This window comes from Perca fluviatilis, chromosome 12, assembly GCF_010015445.1.
Source record: "Perca fluviatilis chromosome 12, GENO_Pfluv_1.0, whole genome shotgun sequence".
Taxonomy (NCBI): domain Eukaryota; kingdom Metazoa; phylum Chordata; class Actinopteri; order Perciformes; family Percidae; genus Perca; species Perca fluviatilis.
Window position 1 is genome coordinate 3,251,529 of NC_053123.1, and position 8,039 is coordinate 3,259,567.

General features: G+C 36.5%; 1 long non-coding RNA gene across 1 annotated transcript; it reads left to right on the forward strand.

Moving 5' to 3' along the window:
- Window positions 1–1,121: 1,121 nt before the first annotated feature.
- LOC120569507 lies at window positions 1,122–4,806 on the forward strand. The gene is made up of 3 exons (XR_005640879.1): window positions 1,122–1,141; window positions 2,699–2,857; window positions 4,064–4,806. It is a non-coding gene; the product is annotated as an uncharacterized LOC120569507 (long non-coding RNA).
- The last annotated feature ends 3,233 nt before the right edge of the window (window positions 4,807–8,039 follow it).

The window sequence follows — 8,039 nt, forward strand, 5'->3', positions numbered from 1 at the left end:
AAATTATTTTTTGTCGTTGCAGTGCAGGGAAAGTACCGAAAAACGGTATACCGTTGGGTGCCGGAACCGAATTTGATGTACGAAAAAAGTTACCTAACGTTAAGTCACAGTGAGACATAAAGCGGTTGCAAGAGTGGTTACACTTTACCAAACTCCACGCAGACAGCGTTCGCTAAAATATAATACAATGGCGAGCCGAAAGCAGTCACTGTGTGGTTACACTTCCTCTTAGACAGACAGGCAGTGCTCTCTATGCCCTTTTGACTGACTGACAGGCTGGAGGTTGTAAGGCAAGGTAACTATATAGCACATTTCAGCAACAAGGCAATTCAAGGTGCTATACATAAAATATTAAAGAGATAGAAAATAAAAACAGGCTAAAATAGAATAATATATACATACAAGAATAAAAGTTTCAGTGCAGTGTAAGAAATTAATAATTATTGGATTTGATAGGTTGTAAGGACGATTTGGGGAGGGGAGAGGGAGGGGTTTTATTTTGTGTCTAAATAAATAAGATGGTCTATGTAAATAGGATAAATAGGTTTGGAATTATTTTTACAACTGAAATTATTTTTTGTTATTGCATACACTGTAACCCTTTGATGTAAATTTACAGCTAAAATCTCACAGTATCTTACTGTTTTAATGTTATACAGGATCATACTGTAAGTGGCAATGCATTCTGGGAGAAAATAATGATATTACAGCACCATCACCAGAATGTTGCAGATTACAGGGATTTACTGTTAATCGCAGTGCATCTCGGGAAAATAAAGAAAAAGCGGGAATTACACTTTGAATTTGAACATATTTATTTTTCTGACCAGTTATTTTAATTACATGCAGCACATTTCACTGTTGCTACTCTTTCCAAATTATGCTTTAAGGGAAAAAAGTGTGATTAGCAGCTAATAATTAGTGAGAAAATATTTAGTATAACAGGACTATATCTTACGGCAAAAGTGTGTCTATTATTTGTATGTGTATGGGTGTGTGTGTGGGGAGGGGGGGGGGAAGAACTTTTCTCACGGTGACTGGCGCGCTCGGACTCGGTGATGTCATCATCATTCAGTCTCTGAAGGAAAACGCATGGACAGTAGCAGCTGCATCAAAAGAAGCGCGATTTTTCAACATTCATGTAAGTTTCAAAATCTTTTTATTTGCCTGCATGCCTTGAAATGTTATTAAGGATAGTTTTATCGATTTATTTGTTGTCATATATGGCAGCAGATCACTCAGTAACATTAACGTTAAGCTAGCTAGCTAGCTAGTAAAGTTAAGCATCAGTTAATGTTGGCTAACGTTAGCTGACAGGTCACGGTCACTAACGTTACCACTAGCTAACACAATTAGTTATCGTTAGAAGATTTCCTCAAGGAGCCTAACGTTAGACTGTACAGACATTTTGGAGCGTGATCTTTAAAAATAAAACAAAAAAATCCTCAACCCTGCTGAATCTCATATTTGCTCTTTTTTTTCTTCTTAAACTAAAGTTACTGTAACCTTACAGACTTTTTAACATATTTACTCCTAAAACTATAACTTTAGCTAGATAACGGACTTTTGTGCAAAGAGAAGAAAACGTTATATTATTGACGTGTCTCTATCTATTTTCGGACGGTTTCATTGTCAATTTTGTGGCTTCATCTTTGTAATTTTTTTTATACTTTAGGCGGACTTTTTTTGCTAATGAACATTGTTTAGTCATATTTGCTTAGTTTTACTTCTAAAACTAGCTATAACTTTAGATTACAGACTTTTTTTGTGCAAACGAAGATATAATATTGACGTGTTATCTATTCTCAAACGGTTTTATTGCCAATTTTGTGGCTTCATATTTGTAATTTTTTTCAAAAACACATTTGGGACGTTTTTGTTAACGAACATTTGAAACTGTTCTATTGTAAACTCAGTGGCTTCATATTTGCTCCTTTTCCCATCTAAAACTAACTTTAGTTAACAGGCATTTTTTCTTCTTTTTTGTATTTGTTGGATAAAGCCACAATGCCTAATATTTTGTTTTATATTTCTAGTCACCAAAGTCTAATTCTACCATAGCCATAAGCAGAGGTTACATTGGGCCGGGAATCCGGGGCTCAGCCACGCACATACCATCTAAATATGTCACATACAATTTGATGAAAGTGATGCTTTTGACAACATGATATTTCTGTCCAGAACTGCAGACAATTCACCACTGCGGGTCAACTACATAACGCATACGTGTCTACGTTGGTAGGATTAACAGATAAAATGCCTTCTCCTTTTTTCTCAGCTGTTGCTACTGTCATAAGCTGCACTGTCTCTTCATGTGGCACATTATGTTTGGCACATTGTATGGGTCACTTCTTATATCATAACAAGGTAATACAGTGTGTAATCATTAGTGATGACTGATTAACAGTAATGTAAATGCTAAATGCCCTAATACCTGTTGATACTACAACAATGCAGAGTATAGTATAGGCTCTTAACATTACAGTTTTGCACATATCATGTAAGACTCAATTTCTCGGCATACCCCCGGACCCCCCTAGGGAGAGCACCCTCACATAACAAATCGCAATTTAACCCCTGGCCATACATATGAAGACATACAATCAAATTGTGTGGATATAAATAAATTCAGATCAAATTAATTTGAACAGTGAAATCATATTGTTGCCATTTCTATTAACTATTCATATTTTTTCAGGTCCAGCTTTGCTCAGCGGTGGTTTGTGAGCGTGGAGGGCTAGGTTGTCAGTGAGGGAGTGTCCTTTGTGCTGGGGCTTGCTGTTCTAATGTCAACTTTCTACAACTTTAACCTGCAATACCAGGACTATGCTGCATGGTCGTTGGAGTTCATTCAGAGGTAGGAGATTTCCCACACATATTACACACCTGGATTGACTTTTTATTGATTAAGTTCTCCGAGATTAGAATTTCAGTAGCTAAAGCTGCTGATGTACTACAAGCATATACATTTACTAAAATGTAAAAAAATAATAAAAATACTTAGGGGTTTGACGTCATTTCACGACACAAATCTGGATCGGGTTGAAACCAAACCAAAACTATAGGTCTGCTTGTGCGCACAGCTATTTGGTGTACAATGTGCGCACACAATAGGCTGTAAGTACCTATCGGCCCGTCACGCTAGCAGCAGCTCTGTACTAGAGATGCACCCGATTGACCCGGCTGGTGACCTGCCGAATTGCGACGGTGATTTGCCATTGATCCGGCTCGGTGTGGCGGCGTGTCCGCTCTATTCTCCGACATGCACTCTCACTCTCTTTGTTATTTATATATTATTGTATAGCCATTACCTGTTTTCCCTGCTAATAAATCACATATTTTTAGTTGAATATTGGATGTGAAAAGAAGGAAATGGTTCTAACATTTACTAACTTTAGATGTGTGTGGATTACCCACACCAGGAGTAATTATATAGTTCTATTTTATAGTGATCCATTATCTGTTCAAAACATGTTCTATAAAAGAAAAGATAGAAAATAAATATTTGCGTGTGCTTTAAAGTGGTTAGAATTAGTTTTCATCCGGAATCGCTCTAAAATTGGTATCGGCGAATCGAACTCAGTGAAAAATCGGAATCGGCCTAGAAAGTTGTAATCGGTGCATCTCTAGTAACTACCTACCATTAAGCAGCATTGTTACATTTTGTGACATTTCAAAATAATAGAATGTTTTTTCTCATTCAAGTTTTCTAAAATAATACGGAAAAACACAGCTCTAATGTTCATGAAATATTCTCCACAAATGCAGGAGGAAAAAAGTCTACTTAATAATTGTATTAGGCTTTTAAAATATGTTTTCCAGAAATGACATACTTATGGAGATTTCTTAATTATTGGTAACTGTATTTATTTCCTTTGGAATGTGTACTTATACATTGGTATAAATATTATACTGTTTTTAAACCTGTTTAGTAGCTGAATACTACTTGTATAAGAAAAACACAAATTAAGCTGTAGCTCCTTTAACACTGAAAGACTATATGTTCTCCAAAATTAACCGTTTCTTCACTAACCTATAGCATTTGTGTTACATTGTCATTTAGAATCTGCATGGGGATTAATCCTGAGAGAGGATCAAAGGCATACAGTGGACAGGCACCCAGCAGAAAAACTGGAAAGATGGTCCAGAAGAAACCATCAACAGTGAACCTGCATGTCTGCACCCTAATCAGGAAGCTCAACGACTTCAAGTGGGACTTTGTTTGATCTTCTCTCATAGCATTGTATTGTTTAGGTGCAGATACCATTTGTCAATTATCAATGAACAATATATGCCGATAAATACTGATCGATTTTGTTTTGTTTAGTTATTGCAGCTGATAGAGCTGTATTATTGTATTGGCCAGTTTCCCTGTTTGCAGTGTATTGGGATCGTGACTGGCTATATAATGGTGTGTGACTCCATGGAGCTCAACAGGGACTTCTCACTTTTTTTTTTACGGTGGTTCCAGAAGTGTTTCATTGACATTTCAAAAATTGCTCATATATAGGTTTAACCCTGGAACTGAGCCAACCAGCTACAAGATGAGTTACTAGTTTTGGTGATTATGAAACATTTGATTCAGCACTAAAAAACAAGTTACAATACTGTGTAGAGAAACTATCATAGATGTTCAATGGTAGAGGCTCGCTCTAGCCGTTCACGGTTTTGTGGATACGGTAAACCTGTCTATGGTAACGAGTTGGGCCAATCAGAGACATTACTGTTACACTTAGGATTGTGGGTAGTGTAATTTCTCTCCATAAGATCACACATAAAACATGTTTTTCTTAATGCAAGTTTGGTTTCATACGGACCTCTTGCTTTTACAACCCTGTAGCGCGAGGGTCAGTCTGCCTCCGGATGATTTAGATTGCTAATGATAGACACATTTTCTGGCGTATGCAGACGAGTGCGTTATGTTGGATGTCACGAACACGCCGCCAAAACGGGTGTTAACTTTTTCTGCCTGACATTGATACAGTTCACAAAACTGCAAACTGCTGTACTTTCTTTAAACGTGCTGTATACTCACATGATATTTACTATACAGTATAAATAAAGAGTTAGTTAGATTTTGAATCTTGCTTTTTTCATTGTTATTTAGGACTGATTATTTATTGCAGTCTTCCCTAAGGTAGAATTTAAAGCTCCAGAATTTCTTTTCTGCATCAGTATTCTGAGATTTTTATATAATAGTATTACTTTATGCTGCCAACACAAGTGTATAAATGTAAAACAAATTAAATAATACGTTTATTTACAGTAAAATAAAAAAGACATGAACATAAAAGGATATTTTAGATTTACAGTGTAATATTGGCAAAGTAGCTGCCAGTAAAATACAGTAAATTAAAATAATACAGTAAGAAACTGTATATCTATTTACAGTAAAATACCTTAAATTTAAAATACAGTATGCCTACTGTAAATAAACAGTAGTTTACTGGCGAAGCTGCTACCGTATATTACTGTAAATTCAAATACAGTTAGTAACTGTATACCTGTTTGTTTACAGTTAAGATTACTGTAGTTTTAAAATACAGTATGCCTACTGTAAATAAACAATAATTTACTGGCGAAGCTGCTGCCAGTATATTACTGTAAATTCATATAATACAGTACTTAACTGTATACCTGTTTACAGTTAAGTACTGTAGTTTTAAATGCAGTATGCTTACTGTAAATAAACAGTAGTTTACTGGCGAAGCTGCTGCCAGTATATTACTGTAAATTTACAGTAAAAAGTTTTACAGTGTAGAGCAAGTACCAAAATACATTTTAAGGACAGTTTTCTTAAACAAGAGTTAAGAAACGGGTTGGGATGAACAGTGAACAGAACCCCCAGACCAGGCTGAAAAATGAGATCCATGGTGTGCAGAACTGCCGCATTGCCGTGAAAAGGCAAGGTCACAATTTTAACTGAAGAGGAACAAGAGTCTGAAGAATCATGGCAGCAGAGGTTCTTGAGTTCACTCCGCGTTCTTGGCTGAGACAAACAATGCCACCCAGGAAAAATCAACAGAATGAAGAAGAGATGGAAGAGATTAAAGAGTCTCTTAACTTCATGTCTGGTGAAATTAGCAAGGTGGTTAACCAACACTCCAAATTACTGGGACTAATGGAGGAAGTACGAGAGCTGAAACTGGCAATCAGGGAGAAGGACGATGCATCGATGATCTGGGGCAAAATACTCTCGGATGGATGATTTAATCATAAGTGGTCTTACAACAAGACATCAAACTTATGCCGGCGCTGCAATTGGAGAGAAAGGAGAGGACGCCGAGACGAGCGAACAATATTCGCTGGAAAGAGAGGTGGTTCAGTTCTTTCAAAGTAAAAATATGGAAAAACAAGCCAACGTGATCTCAGCCTGTCATTAACTTCCCACGAAGGACAGGAAAACTAAGCCATCTGAAGAAAAAGAACGCCAACATAGCAATGCAGGCATGGATCTTGAAAAAACAGAACAAAATACAAGCCACCTGGCCACAAGGAACTGCAAAAAAAGGATTGAACAAATCTCCCGAGGAAGCAAGAAACATCACGGTAAGAGAACTCAGTGATTTGGACAAATACAGATAATGAGTTACTGCCGGCTAGACTGATGAATGAGACAGTCAAAGGACACGTAGGCCTATATGTGTTCCCTAACATGTGACATAAAAAAATTTAGTTTTTGACATGGATCTACATTTTGAGCGAAATAAATCAAACCTTTGAAGAGAATATGGATCATGAAAGTCTAGAACTAAGAACATTTGGCTATACTGAATATAAATTACAAGAATTGGAGAAGATATAGATCATGAGAATAACTTTTTCTAAACATACAAATAAAGTGCAAATATTACACTGATGACCACTTCAATGTTAAGAAAAAAATGGATGGAGCAGTATCCATAATACATTTCAACAGCAGAAACCTAAATTCAAACAGACTTGGCTCATTAAAGATCAAGCTGGGATGTTCGAAATAGAAGTGTATGAGATGTTTTTTTTAGGGCTGGGCAACGATTAAAAGTTTTAATCGCGATTAATCGCATGATTTCCCTGATTAATCGCAATTAATCGCATTGTTATATGCAAAATCCAATAATGAAGTCAAAAGTAGTGTATAGCGCAATTTTATTTTAAATGTTCTGCCATATGAACGAAAGTGCCATAACATTTGTTCTGCAAACACTTAACATCTGCATGTTGTTTATACAGTAGCAGATAAATAAAATATTTTGTGTAAATCTCAACTTAAACAATGTAATCAAAGCAAGTACAAAATTAAAGCTTATTGCCACTGCCAGGGCATTCATGTTATCCTGTTTTATATATATATATATATATATATATATATATATATATATATATATATATATATATATATATATATATATATAAGAGATATAAGGAGGAGGTTTCTGTCACTTTGGTATGTGGGATTTTGATGGATGACCTTTTGACCTGGGGGGTCAAGAGGTCACAACCTGTCAGAAAGTGATTGATGCCTTCCAGGTGTGTGTGACTGGTCTGTTCTGGAAGCTTCTAGAAGGAAGGCGTGTCCCGGAAATGACGTGTGTTAAGTGATGCAATGAGGGCGTCACAGGAAGTAGAAAAATGTTTCATTTAAATGATCCAATGAGCGTTAGAGATGAAATATCCGGATGTTTTTGAAATGATCCAGTGAGAGAAGAGGGGTGTAGCGCTAATTTTGAGCATAAAAAGGGTTTCTTCCCCGTTTGAAACAGAGAAAGATAGGTTTTTCATTCTACACACAGCATGAATGTAAGTTTGAGTAACACTGATGCGTTTGAAATGAGCCAATGACCAAGAATTAAATCAAGTATCTTTACACTCTTTGGAGCAGAGAGCAGAACGTGTGTAAGGCAGGGTTGTAAAATAGGAATGTGTAAGGCTCCTCTTACAACAGGCCAAGTAAGTGATTGTAATAAGCGTGAATGGGCCTAAGCCCAAAGGTCAATGCATTTCTACCCACACTCACGCACACTCACTCACACACTCACGCACACTCACACACACACACA